Source organism: Castor canadensis, chromosome 13, assembly GCF_047511655.1.
Source record: "Castor canadensis chromosome 13, mCasCan1.hap1v2, whole genome shotgun sequence".
Classification (NCBI taxonomy): domain Eukaryota; kingdom Metazoa; phylum Chordata; class Mammalia; order Rodentia; family Castoridae; genus Castor; species Castor canadensis.
Window position 1 is genome coordinate 16,824,575 of NC_133398.1, and position 18,620 is coordinate 16,843,194.

Genomic DNA, 18,620 nt, shown 5'->3' on the forward strand with positions numbered 1-18,620 from the left:
CCCTTATTTCTAATTTTGTTGTAGAGAGAGTATAAGCAATAATAGGAAGGAACAAGGGTTTTTGCTGGTTGAGATAAGGATAGCTATACAGGAAGTTGACTCACATTAATTTCCTGCACGTGTGTGTTACCTTCTAGGTTAATTCTTTTTGATCTAACCTTTTCTCTAGTTCCTGGTCCCCTTTTCCTATTGGCCTCAGTTGCTTTTAAGGTATCTGCTTTAGTTTCTCTGCGTTAAGGGCAACAAATGCTAGCTAGTTTTTTAGGTGTCTTACCTATCCTCACCCCTCCCTTGTGTGCTCTCGCTTTTATCATGTGCTCAAAGTCCAATCCCATTATTGTGTTTGCCCTTGATCTAATGTCCACATATGAGGGAGAACATACGATTTTTGGTCTTTTGGTCTAGGCTAACCTCACTCAGAATGATGTTCTCCAATTCCATCTTATAAAATTAAATTCTATGGACATTAAATACTATCTCACCCACCCCTTTTGCTCAGTCACAGCAAACTTATAAAATAAACTGTTAAATATCTTTTTAAAATACAATACTATCATAATATCCAGTAAGAAAGTTTAGTGGGTAATTCCTTTTTTATTTTTGTTTTTCCTTTCATTTGTTATTAGCATATGCTAATTGTACAAAATAATGATTTCATTACTGGAATTTATAATAAATATATTAAGTAAATGTGCATTAAAGAAAGATTTGATTGCTGCAGCAAAAAATGGGCAATGTAGATGAGTAAAACTTTATGATGACTGGGAAAGTCTTCTGTGAATGGCACACATGAAGCTGAGATCTGAAGAACAAAGACAGGGAAAGAAACATTTCAAATAGTGAGAATAAGATAAGCAAAGGCATTGAAAAGGAATTTTTTTGTATTGCTTTGGATCTAATAGAAATTAGAATAGGGATTACTAGCATGAGATGGACTTGAAGCAGGGGGGTGGGTTGTAGGTCAAGCAGGCCATGATGGGTCATGGACGGAAGTAAAGAATTTATTCTAAATGCAATGGGAAAACATTGAAATTTTTAAAAGAAGTGGCTAAGGTGATCTGATGAAACAGTTTTGCTTTTGTTTTTCAGAAAAATCACTGGTTGTTTTTGTGGTGAGTGGATTGACAGAGATAAGAATTAAAGAAAAAGAAATCAGTTAGGTACTGTGGTAGCCTTGGAGAGTAGACTGAGGGGAGAGGAAGATGTTTAATACAGATTTCTAGAAAAAATACCGACTCTATTCTAAAGAAATGTACATAAACATAAGTATGTAATGGAGGCTGATTATATAATCACAAAGAGGTTGGGCCTCAGGATCATGATTAGCCTCACAAAGAGGTCATCAGAACAATTGAGAGCAGCAAGTTCCTGCTCTGTGGGAGGAAGGCAGTTTCTACACCCCAGGAGATGCAGGCAGGCTTTGCTCTTTGTTTTTCCTCTGTAATCACTGGACTCCCTACAGAAGAGACTTAATATGACTACCTTCCCCTTATTCACGATTGTTTGTGGTTCTGATTAAACAGCCTCCTGGCAGAAGGAAGGTCTTTCTGGGAAGGGCAATGAGAGGTTTGCCATTTCCCAGAAAAACCTGGCAGTCATTAGGACTTGCTAATAGTGGCTGATGAGTTAATTGTACACCCTAACAAGCCTTCCTCCAAGAGGTAGAAATAAACACTGGCAGGGGGCTGTGTGAAAATAGCTAGGTGCTCTGCTCCAGCCCTCCCAGGTCATCAAGAGATGTGCAATTTACTGTTCTTGCTCAGGGTGAATTTTCTCGTCCAGGTCAGGAGTTTCAAGATGGTGAGAGGAATGATTTAAAGGTAAATGAAAAACCATACTTTTCTCTTCACATGGTACAAGTGCACCTTTGCTAAAACCACTTCTGCCTTGTGATTTAAGCACAAGGCCTTCCCCATCATGTGCTCACCTGGTAGCTGGCATCTACAACAGAGAGCAGCAGCAGAGGGGCCCAGCTCAATTCATCTGACCCACTTTGCTGAGCCTGGCTTTTGCTGGCCCGTTTTGGCTAACTAACATACTGCAGATTCAACTCAGGCTCCAAACTCCTCACAGTCTGCATCTTAGTGCCCCTGTCCCCCGACTCCAGTCTAGCCAAGGTTTTTCTTGGATCTCAGATCCAAGTTTGCTTTTTAGGTCTTGATTTGAAAACTGAACAAATGATATTTGCTTTCTTATATTCTGGACCTAATGGACCTGAAGAGGGACGTTGCTAAGAAGTTTCCTTAAAGTATATCTAATCCAAAAACCAAATGCATAATTTTTGTGAGAGTGCTCTTTGTCACTTCCTGTGCTCATGAAGGGTGTCTCTAATCAATCATGCTATATGTTTTTGGTGACCTCAGGTATGATCTCAGTCTTTCTAACATAACCACCATATTTTATTTGTTTTCATTACCAATGCTTATGATTAAAGATAAAACCATTTTATTCCTTAGCAATTACTTATTTTTAAAAATAAGAAACAGAGGTGAAGAGAAGAGATATAAATTGGTATAACACAATATGCTATGATTAAAGCCAAAATTAAGATCCAGGTTTCCACAGTTCCAGAATAGAGTTCTTTTTCATTAAAAATCACTCAATCCTTTAGAAAAAGAATTCTTTTCAGGATACTTTTATGGCTCAGATTCCAAGGCCACATTTGCAATTACCCTTGTTTATAAGGGTTATTCATTTACTGAAACACTTTTCCTTAACATAGTGCCAGGTATTCTGCATGACATAATTCTCAAATTAAGAAAAAAGTCCTCTAAACTTTGTTCAATGGAATAATTTCTGGATCAAGGGAAAGAAAACAAAGTGCAATGCAAGGCAATTAATAGAATAGAGTTATTATGAAAGAAAATCATTTGTAAACAGACTATTGGGGAGAAGACGATGGCACTCAGACATTGTAACTCAACTCTCAGTCTCTTCATGAAACCTCTAGTGTCTCAGGTTACCCTCAATTACATAGTCATTACTTCAGAAACTAAGACTCCCACTCAAAAAAACACTATGGTTCCGCCCCATCTTCATTATATAGAGACAATCCAACAGCTAAATTTATTCATGAATTAAAGGCATCCATGGCACTCATCATCTCAAACTACCACAAAAGTCTTGTTGGGAAACATCAGTCCCTCTTGTCCATAAGAAAAGTGAGACAAAGAGTTTGTACATCTTGCCCAAAGTAGTCACGATAGAACCTGCTAGTAATCATCGGAATATGCAATTCCCTCTCCACTCCAGATATAGAGAAGACTTCTCAAATTCACTGCTCTTAAGCAGGACCATACCATTAATTTGGGACAGTGAACTGTCAACAGAAGTGATACAGTTGACATAATCTGAAACACTGAAAACTCATACAGAATCTTCAAGTTCTCTCTCCTACAACAGTGACCATGGAACCCCTTGTTAAAATAATAAAGCCTCAAGATTGAACCCACTAGTATCATTGAAGGAAACTATGCTCAGGATAGCTGGGCCATTGCTCTTTGTTGAGCTGTTGACATATCAGAGATTATTTATTATCACAGAATAAGCTTATCCTATCTTGACTAATGTAAATAAGTCTTATTGGATTATTTTCTATTATATTGGAGTTATCTGTTAGCTTTAGCAATTAGGCTACCTCAAAATATCTCTGAGCCTCATTTTCATCAAATGTGAAAGAGCTAATTAGTGCCATCTGCTAATAGCAGTTGTTGTAACAATTAATTGAGGAAATATATGTAAAGTTCATAAAAACATAGTAGGCACTCATGTTTTAATTTGCTTGCCATTTCTCTAGCTCCCTTCTCTCTTAAAATTAATTATCACTTCCTCTGAACACATTATACATTTGTTAGGGCTCACTATTTCAGGGCTCTTGGGCCCAGATGCACCTAAGAACTAGGTAATTATAATAAAACAGTGTTTTAGGCTGATATGAAGAAATAGCCCCAGACTATTAGAGAGGGGTGATCATTGCTTACATGTAGCTAACGATTGTTATCGAGGAATTTAAGGCCCAGGTAAGGGAAATACCAGAAATTCTGGAAATACCATACGTTTTTTCTATAATTTATTAATATAATTAAATTTTAATGGGGTAGTTAGGGCAACAGAGATCAAATGAAATACATATATCCAGAGGCCAATAAGGTCACTGGTTTATAACTTCTGCATATGATCTGTAATGTTAATCCTACCTATCTTACATAAAGTGACCTTGTGAAGGCTGTCCACCATCCAGTGAGTCTCTGTAGCAGAGAGACCTCATCTTGCATTTCTGTGTTTTGTGTTGTTCAATAACAAACCTAAAAACAAAATAGAATGCCTCATGAATGGGAGACTACAAAAACTGAGAGATTTTATTTAAGCAATGTAAAAGGATCCTTTACTAAATCAAGGAAATAGATGTATCTGATACATCTGTGTATCAGATGTATCATCCCCCACAAAAAGCTTAGAATTACCCTTCGTGTGGTTTTAATTAAACTGTTCTCTGTACCTCTGTGTATTCTTATATCTGAGGGTTGATGAGTATCCTGCCTCATAATGGAACACAAAACCAAAGTGACATTAAGGAGCCAGTCCAAGTTTCTAAACTGAAAAACTAGAGTTCCCTTAAAGCATATAGTTGATGGTTTATAAACACTCACTCTAAAATGTCTATTAATTAAAGTTGTAATTAGACATTATCATTATTTTAATATACAAAGTAACATTTGAAGGGGATATTGAATTTGAAAGAATAATATATGATAATAATAATGATAAACATTTCTATTTATTGACTGCTAATCAAACACAATGCTAAGTGCTTTACTCATGTTATCTCACTTAACTCACAAAGACTTTTGAGGTAGTAATAGTACTTCGTCCACTTTCGGGTGAGGAAACTGAGGCTCAGAGAAGTTACATAACTGGTCTATAAAAGAATAAAGTGGTGAATCTCTCAGTAGGAGGTCCAGCTCTTTGCGGGTTCAGAGTCCATGATTTAATTAAAAGTCTAACACTTCTGCTAGAAACAATGACCTAAATAGTCATTTCTCTTTTCCAAAACCATCCTTCCATGGAACTCTAATGAGGGATGTTGATGAAAACCATTCATGTCACACTGAGACTTAATGATATCTCAGAATAACATATCTTTAAGTTGATGTAACATTGTCCTTCCTGAATTTCTTGAAGTACTTGTAACCTTAATAATATTGTATTTCATCTCATTATCCTATTTTAGATTAGCAGATTCAAGTACAGGACAGGTAAGTATCTTCTCCAAGATTTAACTCATTTATGTAATACAAATATTAAAACCTAAAAGACTTAATCCACTGTATGTTAGATGGGTGGTTTCAAAGAAGTTAATTACTGTATTTATGCCTACTTTCTCATTTGTAAAATGGCTTCAATAATGCCCCCTCGAACAAAAGTTTCTTTGAGTATTAAATGAGATAAGTTAAACAAAAACACACACTAGAAGATACTGTAGGCAGTTTGCACATAGTAGGTATTCAATAAATACCAGTAATTATTGCCATTTTGTTTATTATTAACAATATTCTCATTACTTGAGTATTTCAGCACATATTCCTGAACACTACAAACTCTAAAATATTGTATCTAATGAGCATAGTATTTACTTATTGTGTCAGGCAAAGGGAAAAGATTATGGGAGTTCTTTAAAAATAAAGGGAAAGAATACTATGCAATGAAACCACTATATTTTGACTTTGGAAAAATATTATGTAAGATTTTAGATGAAGCCCATTCATCAGGGTCAGTTCTGCCTCTTATAGTTTTTGAGTTATTTTATAACTTGCAAGTTGTAGAAAAATGATAGTAATACACTAATTTTTGTTCATAATGTGAGAGGCCAGAAAAAGCCACTTCAAAATATGAAAGATTGTTGAGTTGAAGACAATTAAGAAAAATCAGACAGAGAAAAGTTATTTGCCCTCTCTGTCTTTCTCTAAAAGTAAGACATATTTACAAGAACAAAGATATCCTACTGCTCACCCACCTTCTTCCAGGTAGAATAAATTTTACTGACTAAAGATAACTTTAGACACTTATCAGCCTGGAAATGCAACCAGAGGAAACTAATTAACAAACTTTACTAACTAGCCTTTATATATAATTTGTTTGCCTTCTCCTGGTTACAGCATCTCTGGAATCAAAGTCCTTTTTCTGTGTCTAGTCACTTCTCTAAAAAATCTCTTGCTCTTTATTGTAAGATACTATAAATCTTGAACTCAAAGCCACCTCTTTGAGGACTACTCATTCCCTAGATGGTTTTTATGTATACATGAAATATATATGCTAATAAACTTATTTTATTAATCTAACATTAATAAAACATGGAGGATTGAAAAAACCCTAAGTTAAAAATGTGAGTTATTCCATAGAACACAAGTGCCTTTACTTTGTAGATATTGAACAGGTTTTTGCAAATTTGAAATTTACAAATTCATTTGTAAGTTTTTTTCAGCATTCCTTATTTGACTTTGAAATTTCCTTTCTTCCAGTTGTAATATCTCTATTTCCATTATTAATGAGCTCGATAAAATATATATCATGTTCACTTTGTATTTGTGTGAGACAATGGTTCTAAGAGTCAAAAATTTTGAGTTCAAAGTCATATTCCATCATTTATTGCAGTATAGCCTTAAGCAGTCACTTAATTTACCATCCTGTGGGCTTCCTCTTCAGCAAAATGGTGAAAAAAAATATATTTATTTCATTCTACCCTTCTCAAGGGGGTACTTCCGAGAATTTAATGAACATCAAAAGAATATGACAGTGATTTGAAACTGTGGATTTCTATACGAATGCCAGGGATTGGTATTATTGTATTTGGTGAGTGTTAGTGGATCATAGTTAGCAGTTTTCTAGTGGAGATAGAAATATAGCCAGGCTGAGTGCTATCTAGTCTAGCAACCTCCCTGGATCACTATGTTTTCCCATAAAGATCAGATTATGCTGGCCTGGAACAAGAGGAAGCTGGTAGCAAAGTGATTGTGTGTTATCAAGAAGATAATAAGCTCAATAAAGAGTCCATTAAGGTAGGGCCTACAAGGCAAGTGGATTTCCTTAGTAAATAATCCCTCATAGCCTCCAACGCAACCATTTCCTTCTATACTGCTCTGGCCCTCAGCAAGTCCTGATGGAAGAGCCAATTTCAAAGGAATGAAGATGCTGAATTCAGAGCTCACACATGTAATTTTCAAGTTTAAAAAAAGCTTACCTTATCTTCCGTTTCTGTTCAACTTAACAGCTTGGAGCTGCTAAATTTAGCGAGACAACTTTCTCAGAGTAGTGAACTCTTCAGGTCAGGAGAAACTTTAAAATGATAATAGCTAGCCCCTGTCTGATGCCTATATTCTTCACCTTCATCAGCTCAGCCTTTACATGGATGATGTTTTCATTTTGTTCTTTTCACTTACTTCCTCATCTTTTCAAAGCATGTCATATTTTAGATTTATATAGTTTAACATTGGGTAGAGATGTTGTTTCCTAAACCTGAAGAAATTATTTAGAATCATAATTAAACTACTGTATCTTAATCATAGAGAAAGTAAAATCTCATGCATGCTCCATATTGAATCCTGACTTAATTTGATTTTATGTTCTACTTATACAACATCATACTTTCACTAACAGTGAAGTCATGAAAAGAGAGACAGAGATAAGAGTAAGGAAAGAGTGCTGGAAGGTATTAAATAAAATTAAGTAAGTTTATCACCTGGCTTTAAGAACTTGCCTTAGACAACTAGCTGAGGAAGAGCCCTAAGAAGTGATGGCTCCTCTTGGCTTTAGTCTCCCCTTAAACCCTAAGAGCCTTCAGGGTGCTTATGGCTCTAAAGTTCATATCTGGAATGTGAAATGATTTTTGTTAGCAGGAATTCACTTCACAGTGTTAGAATGCAGAGGCACTCTCCACAAGAGCCATCCAGAGAGGGATATTTACTGCCTCTGGGTGTGGGGAGAGACCAAAGCTCTACAGAACTCAACAAAATACTAAATGTCTTTCTGAGGCTCTTTGTAGGCCTCCTTTTTGGCTCCTAATTTATCAACCCTGAATTACCCTTTACATTACATGACTATGTGCATAAAACAAACTGCTGTGTGGAATGAAAAATTGAGCTGCTTTTAGGGAGCCTTTTTACAGTGGAGTTAAAGGGCTGCTATGTATCTATTTTGAGGAAATATTCAAAGGACTCAAGGGAGTAAATGGAAGGTTGAAACTGCAAGGAAGAATCTACCTCTACTTTCACCATACTCCATCTTGTAAGTCTCTAGAATCTAGAGACTGACAAAGTGAAGTGAGGCTCCAGGGTTAAGAATAGAAGTAGAACCATTATCACAATCATCAACATCATTGCCATCATTATCTTCTAGTTCCTGAACCCTCTTTATCCTTAGTGTTCCTGTCTTTGTTAATAACATTATCATTCTAGGCAACCTTCTAGATAACATTAAACACAGATCTATCCTCCCCCCACACCACCTTTTCAGTTATCCAAGATTAATCCAAGAGCCTTGAGAATTTCAATCTGTTACATTCTGCTATGAAGCATTCCTTTGTTGTATAGGACAAAATCAACTCTTCCTCTAATCTTATTTATAATGTTCCAGATTTCCCAAATGTTAATGTGGGTACAAGCCTACCAAAAAACTTGTTAAGATATAAGATCCTGATCCAGTAGGTCTGAGGTGTTGCCTGAGCACCTGCATTTCTAACAACCTGTCAGATGTCTTGATGCTGTTTGCCCAGGGAGCACACTTTGAGTAGCAGGACTCTACACAAAACTCACTTGGCATGGCGACGGTCTATATTGTCTGACTTCAACTGTTTGTGGGAAGAATAAGTATTCATTGAATTGATATGTATAAATAAACTTAGTTATCATAGACATGAGTTTTCTCTGATAATGTTTACTGTAGATAATTGAATATCAAGTTCGCATATCAATAAAATAGTGTTTTATAATTTTCTGTCTCCAATAATATCTTGTAGAAGACTTTTCTGCATATCAGTCACCGGGGTAATTTTGCTCAATGGATAAAACATGAGGTTAGGTGGGAAAGGGGTTGCTAGTGAAGAAGGTGATGAAGTCTTAGAGATGGTTCTAGTACCTATCTCAGTCTCGATTATTGTCTGAAGGAAATTCAGGCCTTCCTGAAGCATGAGAAGCGATTGAAACAAGTCTCAAGACCCAGAGAAGCAGAGAGACCATATGTTAAAATGGAAAAGAGATGTGATTAAGATTCTGTGTACTGGCATCTGGTACTTGCTGTTCTTATTTCCTGTACGATTAGCAGAGCATCACTTAACCTCACAGGACCTCCTTTCCTCATCTGCTAAATGATGAGTTTGGACTACATTAGGTTTCATCCAGCTCAAGCCATCAATGAGTCCCCAATGCCTTTTGTGGGGACAGGAAGAACAGGAAGAGAGTCAGGGCAGAGTGCACGATAACGGTTCTTTCTGTTTCTTTCATTCTCAAAAGAGGTAAAAAGGGCATCCTGTGCTCTGGGCATCTAGGCAGCTGCAATTGCTGTGCTCTTTTTGGACTTAATCTGTCACAGCTGCCTGTAAACTGCAATTGAGTGGTGGGTGATGGGGGCTGCTTGAATGAGCTCCATCAGCGATCAATTTACTGTCCTCCAGCTATTCAAGATTGCACCTCATTTACTCAACTGTTGCAAGACAAAATCTCTGCTGACGTGACTGAAGTAGGTCATGTTTCCACTGTAACTCAAGCAGCAGGTACTGTTGGATTCCAAGACAAGCTATGGATAATACATGGTACTTGGTTCCTAGGGAAATTATTTCAGACTCCCAGTAGCACCTGACTGGAATAGACACTCTGGATATAGGTCACTGATTTATAATCAACGGATTCCTAAATATTATGAATTAATGCTACTACCATAATCTATACATTGAGGAAGAAGCCATCTATTATTTTCTCAAGACACATGGCAATGCTGCAATATGTAGCTCAGTGATAAGTACACAAAATACATGTTGAATGGATGAATGCATTAATTCAACAAATATTTATCGAATGTTAAACTAGGAATTTTGCAGATAAGTATTTTAGTTATCGTTGGTTTTTTAACAAAGTACCCCTAAACTAATTTAACAATTTAATTCTCTCTCAAAGTTGTAGCTTAAATGGATTTGGTTGGTGGTTCTTCTGTTAATAGAGTCTGGTTATCCAGGAACTTGTCAACACCAGTGTGGCTAAGATGACTCTTTCAGGTAGTACTTGCTGTTGGCTTTCTGAGAGCTCAGGTAGTATTCTTAATCAGGAAGTCTCAGTTCTCCATGACATGCCTTTCATGTGGATTTGGCTGCTGCTTCTTCCTCTTTCTATTGCTTGGGTTTGAACCCAGTGCCTGCACACGCACGAAAATAGCTCTAGCTTTGAACTACATCCAAGCCCATGGGTTGGGCTTCTAATAGAATATATGTGTTCATTTCTAGTGACAAAAAGTGAAAGTTGTTAATTCTCTTGAGATTTACCTCCAAAATCTCAGCACTCTTTTGCTACATTTTGCTGGTCAAAGTCAGTAATGATGCATGGCTTAATAAAAAGAATGTCACATACATTTTAAAGAGGAAAAAATGGCTAGAAGCGTCTATAGAGACTTGATCAGTTTTTTTAATCACTTGAGTTATTTCCTTTAATTTGCATAAGGTACCAGAATTAAATGCACAAAGACACATAGATACTAGAATGGCTAAAATTGGGAAAAAAAAACAGTAACAAGTATTGATGAATTTGTAGAGTAATTGGAATTTTCACACATGTTAATGAGAATGTAAAATGACACAGTCTTCTTAGAAACTGTTTGGCAGGTGCTTAGAAATTCAAATGAAAAAGACATCTAATCTATAGTGACACAAAGAAAACTGAAGTTTCCTTGGTGTTGTGGGGAATGGAGGTGGAGTGATTAAAACAGAAATGCACAGGGAAACTTTCTGAAATGAGGAAAATATTTATTTCCTTGATTATGGTAATGGTTACAGAGATGTATCAAATTGTTTAAAAACAATCAAACTGCTGGGGGCATGGCTCAAGTGGCAGAGTACCTGCCTAAGAATCATCAAACCACATACTTAAAATTAGTGCATTTTTTTATGTGAAATTATCACTCAATAAAATTGATTTAAAAATGAAGGCTTTACAACTGAGGCCAATAGGAGAAGGGGACCAGGAACTAGAGAAAAGTTTAGATCAAAAAGGATTAACCTAGAAGATAACACAGATGTACAGGAAATTAATGTGAATCAATTCCCTGTATAGCTATCCTTATCTCAACCAGCAAAACCCCTTGTTCCTTCCTATTATTGCTTATACTCTCTCTTCAACAAAATTAGAGATAAGGGCAAAATAGTTTCTGCTGGGTAGCGAGGGGGTGGGGAGGAGAGAGGGGTCGGGGGGGTAAAGGAGGGGGTGGGGGGAGGGATGAGAAATGACCCAAACATTGTATGCACATATGAATAAAAATAAATAAATAAAAAAAAATAAATAAAAACAAAATAACTAAAAGGACAAAAGAAGAAAATAAAATAAAATAAAAATGAACGCTCTGGATCTACTCTCTTGGCTTTCCAGAGTTCTCACTGTCACCCATTGATTTGGTGACTTGGGAAATGGGAGTTCACCTTGCTCCTGAGTCAATCTACATATCACCAGGATTCAATAAATTTATCTGACATTTTGATGCTTCTTTTATTGGACCCGGCACTTCCCATTGCTTTGCCATGATTTATATATGGTATGTGACTCCACTTACTTTATTTCTGTAAAGCAACTATACCAGAAAGTTGTTGTGTACAGTATACACTTTTCTGAAATGTTTGGGAGCAGGACTGGGGTGTCAACAAATATATCACAGCACCACATATAACTGTAATCTAAATATTGGTCATTGCTTTCCTGAAGTTTCTTTCTTAGACTACCACAAGAAATGTATCACTTGATAAACTGTACTCAGACCACATCAACTGGAATGTTTCTATGGCACTTTTATACTTCTGATAAATGATACCCATAACCATCCCCAATCATTAAAAACAGTAACTCTCTTAAAAAGGAATTAGGAATTAGGATTTAATCTTTTTTAAAAATTTTTTATTTTATTCATATGTGCATACAATGTTTGGGTCATTTCTCTCCCCTTCCCCCACCCCTCCCTTACCCCCACCTCCTCCCTCTTCCCCCCACCCCCTCGCTACCCAGCAGAAACTATTTTGCCCTTATCTCTAATTTTGTTGAAGAGAGAGTATAAGCAATTATAGGAAGGACCAAGGGTTTTTACTAGTTGAGATAAGGACAGCTATACAGGGAGTTGACTTGCACTGATTTCCTGTGCATGTGTGTTACCTTCTAAGTTAATTCTTCTTGAACTAACCTTTTCTCTAGTTCTTGGTCACCTTCTCCTATTGGCCTCAGTTGCTTTAAAGTATCTGCTTTAGTTTCTCTGCGTTGAGGGCAACAAATGCTATCTAGTTCTTTAGATGTCTTACCTATCTTCATACCTCCCTTGTGTGCTCTGACTTTATCATGTGATCAAAGTCCAATCCCCTTGTTGTGTTTGCCCTTGACCTAATGTCTGCATATGAGGGAGAACATATGATTTTTGGTCTTTTGGGCCAGGCTAACCTCACTCAGAATGATGTTCTCCAAACTATACGCTTCTGAAGAAAGAGATTGAGGAAGACTATAGAAAGTGGAGAGATCTCCCATGCTCATGGATTGGTAGAATCAACATCATAAAAATGTCTATACTCCCAAAAGTAATCTACATGTTTAATGCAATTCCCATCAAAATTCCAATGACATTCATTAAAGAGATCGAAAAATCTACCATGAAATTCGTATGAAAACACAAAAGGCCATGAATAGCCAAGGCCATACTCAGTAAAAAGAACAATGCTGGAGGTATCACGATACCCGACTTCAAACAATATTACAAAGCAATAACAATAAAAACAGCATGGTACTGGCACAAAAACAGACATAAAGACCAGTGGAACAGAATAGAGGACCCAGTTATGAAGCCACACAACTATAACGAACTTGTCTTTGCAAAGGTGCTAAAAATATACAATGGAGAAAAGACAGCCTCTTCAACAAAAACTGCTGGGCAAACTGGTTAGCAGTCTGCAAAGAACTGAAACTAGATCCATGTATATCACCCTATACCAATATTAACTCAAAATGGATCAAGGATCTTAATATCAGACCCTAAACTCTAAAGTTGGTACAGAAAAGAGTAGGATTTATTCTTAAATCAACTTATTGTTTAGTGTCTGTCCTTCAGGCCTCCTGCTTGATAGGCAAGAGTGCTTCAACTTCAGCCACACCTCCAATCATTTTTGCTTTGGTTTACCTTTTCAGATAGAGCCTTGAATTTTGCTTGGGACAACCTTGTATCATGATCCTCCTACCTATGCTTCTCACATAGCTGTGATTGCAGGTGTATGTCTGGCTTATTTGTTGAGAAGGCATCTCAATAAGGTTTTCTTTGTTTATTTAATTTTTGCCTGAGCTGGTCTTGAACCATGATCTTCCCATCTCTTGAGTAACTTGGATTATAGGCATGAGGCAATATGCCTAGCCCTTAAATCACATTATTCTTAACCTCTAGTTAAGGTAGCTTGAATCCCTCCTTCCCACACTACACAAGATAGATAAGAAATGGTTCTAGTCTGCAAAGGGCTCACAGTGTGGAAAGAAACATGGAGACAAAGCAAAGGACTCTATAATAACAGCCTTATGCACAAGTTTCTAAATACCACAAAAGACATGTACACAACCCAAATGGTAATAAAAGGGGGAGGGAACAGTTAAAGCAGGGAAACAGAACTATTGATCATTTATAAGACCATATAGGAGGAATCCAGACATGGACCTGTCTTTACATGTACAATTAATCCAGGGGAATCATCATTTTTGTTTTGCTTTGTTTTCTTTACCTGCTGGCTTCTTGTTAAGGTGGTTCCTCCTATGATAACAATAATGATGATTGCTGCAACTCCAGACTCCTAACCTTGTTCTTTCCCATCCAAATAAGAGGTTTACACTATTGCTGTGTATTAGAATCACCAGTGGGCCTTTTGCTCCCATGGAAAACTCAGTACTTAATATTTTTATTACCTTCATCACTTAGGTGTCTTTATGTCTGTGAGATTATTTTCTCCATTTAGGTTTTAAAAGGTATTGCTTGGGAATCTTTAAAAATACCAAACAACTAAGAAGATAAATACATTTGTGCATGAATGAATACACACACAGGCACACAATACCATCTTGATGTTCATTCACAGATTAGAACTACTGACATAGAGAAAAAGTCCAAAAACATATATTAAGATATTTACCCTCACTCAGGGTGCTGGTGGTTCATGCTTGTAATCCTAAGTACTTGGGAGCATGAGATTAGTAAGATCACAGTTCAAGGCTAGCCTGGAGAAATAGTTTGTGAGACCCCATCTCCAAAATAACCAGAGCAAAATGTACTGGAGGTGAAGCACAAAGGGTAGAGTGCCTGCTTTGGCCCTGAGTTCAAACCCCAGTTTCACAAAAATACTTTTACCTTCACTTATACTTAGAAGTATGTTAATTAAAAACTCCTGAATTATTTGGTGACATAAAGTATGGCATAGTTGCTGGCCAGGGTAAGGGCAAGCTGATACTCTCATATATCGTTGATGGGAATTCAGATTGGTACAAACATTTTGTATGGGTTTTTGTCAATGTCTAATGAAAATGCATTTATCATTTCCAGTAATCTCATATATTGAAATCTACCTGATTTTTATTTTCTAGAAATTCACAAATTTATATACATATGTTTACTCGAAGTATTGTTTAAAATTTAAAATATTGGAGTCAACAAGGTAACAGACCAATGGTAGAGTGGTTGAATAAACAGCTCCAGCTCTATCTACTAGTGGAGTGCTATAGCTGCTGTTTAAAAAGAGCAAGGAAGATCTCTGGTCATCGAAGAGATTTCTAGGATTTATTGTTAATTTAAAAAAGCAAACTGCAAAAATGGCATGTATAAGAAACTGCATTTTGTATAAGAAAAAAGGGGAAATAAGGAAATGCACATGGATCTGCTCAACTGTACACAAAATGTCAAGAAAGGAAAACTCAGAAATCACTGAGATTGATTACCAGTGGGGTTAAGCATTTGGTGAACATTGTGTGGAGGTAGTAATATTTTCTGTGTATAGCCTTCTGTATCAGTTCATCTTTTTTTACCAGATTAATGTATCACCCAAACAAAATGTTAGCAAAGATGGGGAAGAAAGTTAGAATACAGAAAGAGACAAGTTTCTTTTACTAAATTTCAAATAAACAGCATAATTACACTGAAGGGGCAAAATCCACAAATCCACCTATTTTTCAAGCAAAATAGTTTAAGATGATCAGGGGATTTTTTTTTCAATTTTAATAATGTGTATAATTTAATCAGATATATCTGAAACATTTCAATATCAAATCACCTTAAATTTATTAATTAAATAATTTGCAATTTTAATGCCAAGTATTCAATACCAGTGTATATTTTACCCTTGCCACCTGTCTTAATTCAGATTAACATTATCTCAAGAGTTCAATAGCCACATGTGGCCAGACTACCATAAGAGCAGTGCAAGTCTAGAACATTCCACTCCAAAGGGTGCTTTGTGTGTACTACAGCTCATCTTTACTTAGGATGAGATACTTCACTTGCTTATTCTTTAAATTTCCAAAAGTTTCCTAAGGAGCTTATTATCATCCTGAGATACTTGGAGACTGAAGAGGGTCCTTTGGAAAAGATCATTTTCTTTGTGATGGATCAGAAGCATTCTCTTCATTCTAGGAATTGGAATATTATTAATGTATAAGTAACAATGAGAGCAAGTTCCCAAAACTTTGCACAAAAATAAGTTTCTTTCCTTTCTTCTATTTCTTGATGGTACTGAGGCATGAACATAGGGCTTCAAGTTTGCTATGCAGGCTTCTACCACTTAAGCCACATCTCTATTCCAAAAGTGAGTTTCTTAAAGTCAGCATCATCCTCATCCTCCATGGACTTGAACTATTCAGTTTTTCGGGAATCTATACTTAGATATGGCTACCACATCATTTCACTGTATAATTTAGGAGTCTAAATTTTCAACCATTTGAGAGCACTAGAAAGACTGATCTTCAAGGAAAAAAATTGATAAGCAATCACAAAAGCAGAAAAGTATATAAGCCCTAAATTTCATTTTTTTTGTATGTGGGTGCAGGCTAAAGCCATTCTTAAGAAAAGAATGTTATGTGGACCTTCAATTCTGATTTTTATAATGAGTAATTCATGATCTTGGCTATATTGATATTTCTGGTCCTCAAAATTTCCCTTGATAAAATGAGAGTGCCAATTTATAAACTTTCTAGAAGAAAATGGTGAATATACTACATGTTCCTCAAAGAAAGTGGAATTAAAACTGTGGTAGCATGTGTCTATAGATATAACAATTGGGAAACTAAGGTAAGAGGCTGTCTTGAACACAAGAGTTCAGCCAGACTGAGTAACATAGACCCCAGTCTCAAAACAAAAACAACCCTTCTAGAATAAAATCCCACCATTCATAATCCTATTGAATGAGAGGATTTCTGAATTGGATAATTCTATGCAAATCACAAACTGTTATTTTAGCAATTTATTAATAAAAAGTTGTACTTCAAAATTTGAAAGATAACTTAAGTGTAATATAATCGAAGTTCAGAGTCATTTTTTGTATAAGACATTATATTTAAATACTTTCCTTACAGGAGAAATTCCAAAGAAATTTATTTCAAACAACCTATTTGAAAAATCTTCAGAGTGTGCCATTTAATTCCAAGAGAAAACACTGATCCAAAAATTGGTTATAAGAAATATTTTAAAAGCATGTTAGCAATGCTAAAATTTGCTCATGCCTAGTCAACCTCTTATAAACAGTTTTGTGGAAACATCAGCCAGAACAAGAAACAACCTCATATAGTCTTTCTTTAGTACCATTAACTCTCCATCATCATCTCTTTTGTATTAGAAATGTGATCAGGTACTTCAGAGAGATGAAGTAGGTTACAATCTAGATTCTCAAAACAAACCAACCAGCTAGCAAACAACCACCTAAGGACACCCACTCTATGAGGAAGTCCCTTCTTCTTTTCAGAAGCTTCTAAGTATGTAGCTAAACACCTAAGATGCAAAACTATCAACAAATGTGCCCATTGAAGTGACAGCTGTAATACCCCTAGTGCCATTGATATCACCACCAGTTATTGGTCCTCAACTGGGGTTAGCCTCAAATAGCTTGACTTTTGCTCTCAAATGGTTGAAAGTTTAGACTCCTAAATTATACAGTGAAATGATATGGAAGATTTTGATAAAGGATATGAAAGGGAAAGACAATTCATTTTGCTATGGGAACACAGGAAAAGTTGCAACTCATTCTACAAGTTAGAAAAAGCTTTCTGTTGGAAAGATGGTAAAGAATGTTCTGTGTTCAGGAGTACATTTTCTGCTGATTCCTGAAAACCCAACCTCGTTTACTCAGTTGTGCATGACAACACAGTGTTTTCAGCAGGAAATATTTAGTGTGACTCTTCTTTTCCTTTCAAACTCTCTACCTTCTCATTCCCCACTTCTCAGACTTTGAAGAAACCAATGTACACATACCACATTTTAGCATCAGGCACAATTCCATTTCTACTAAGTATAATGCAGTTCTGTAAGGAAGATAAGACAATCACATATCATGCTGGTCATGACAAGGACCCTCTCTTAAGCTACCAGTGAGAAAATTGGGGGGTTAGTCCAATATCAAGTTATTGTTTTTGGAATTCAATTTCTCCTTGAACATCTATTTTCACTAAGGAAAGAAAAGTTGTTTGAGAAATATAGAAGGAATTCATGAAAATTTTTTTCTCTCTCTACATCTCTCTTTGTTTCTTTGTCAGGCAGAGGGCAATTTGTATAGTAGCTGAAATAAAAGCAGCTTAACAGATGAAATCCATGGTCAAAGCCTGTGGACATCATGGAGGAGTTAATGAAATTTCTGTGCCTGGAACAGATTATTAGGCAAGAGCTGAGATTGGAAAAAGATTAAGACACTGAATTGCTGGCAGAACCACAGGAAGGAACATAAAGTCAGCATTCATCAAGCCCTATAGAAGATGAACAATTCCGGAAATAGAACAGGGTAATTTGTACTGAGCTTTTAAGCCATTTTCCTTGTTCTTCTCTGACTTAGAGGGGTGGCTATTGTTTCTTTTGCCCAGTTCTGTCACCACCCCCCTTGATCAGAAACTCTCAGTGGCTTCCTCAGTGTTCATGCATTCATACCCTTGCATTCTAGAACCTTCAGGACTCTCTTCCATTCCCTTCCTACTGCATATTTCATTGTTTCCCTACAAAAGTAGTCTTTGGGGGACATATTTGACAGTTTTTGCACAGAGTAGACATTGGTGTCTGTTTCTTCATCTTTCTTTATATTGTTGCCCTACCTGCAATCCTCTGCCCTTTATGTTCAGTCATAGGGCAAATCATAAAATTGAGATTTTACCCTAACTATAATAGAATTGCAT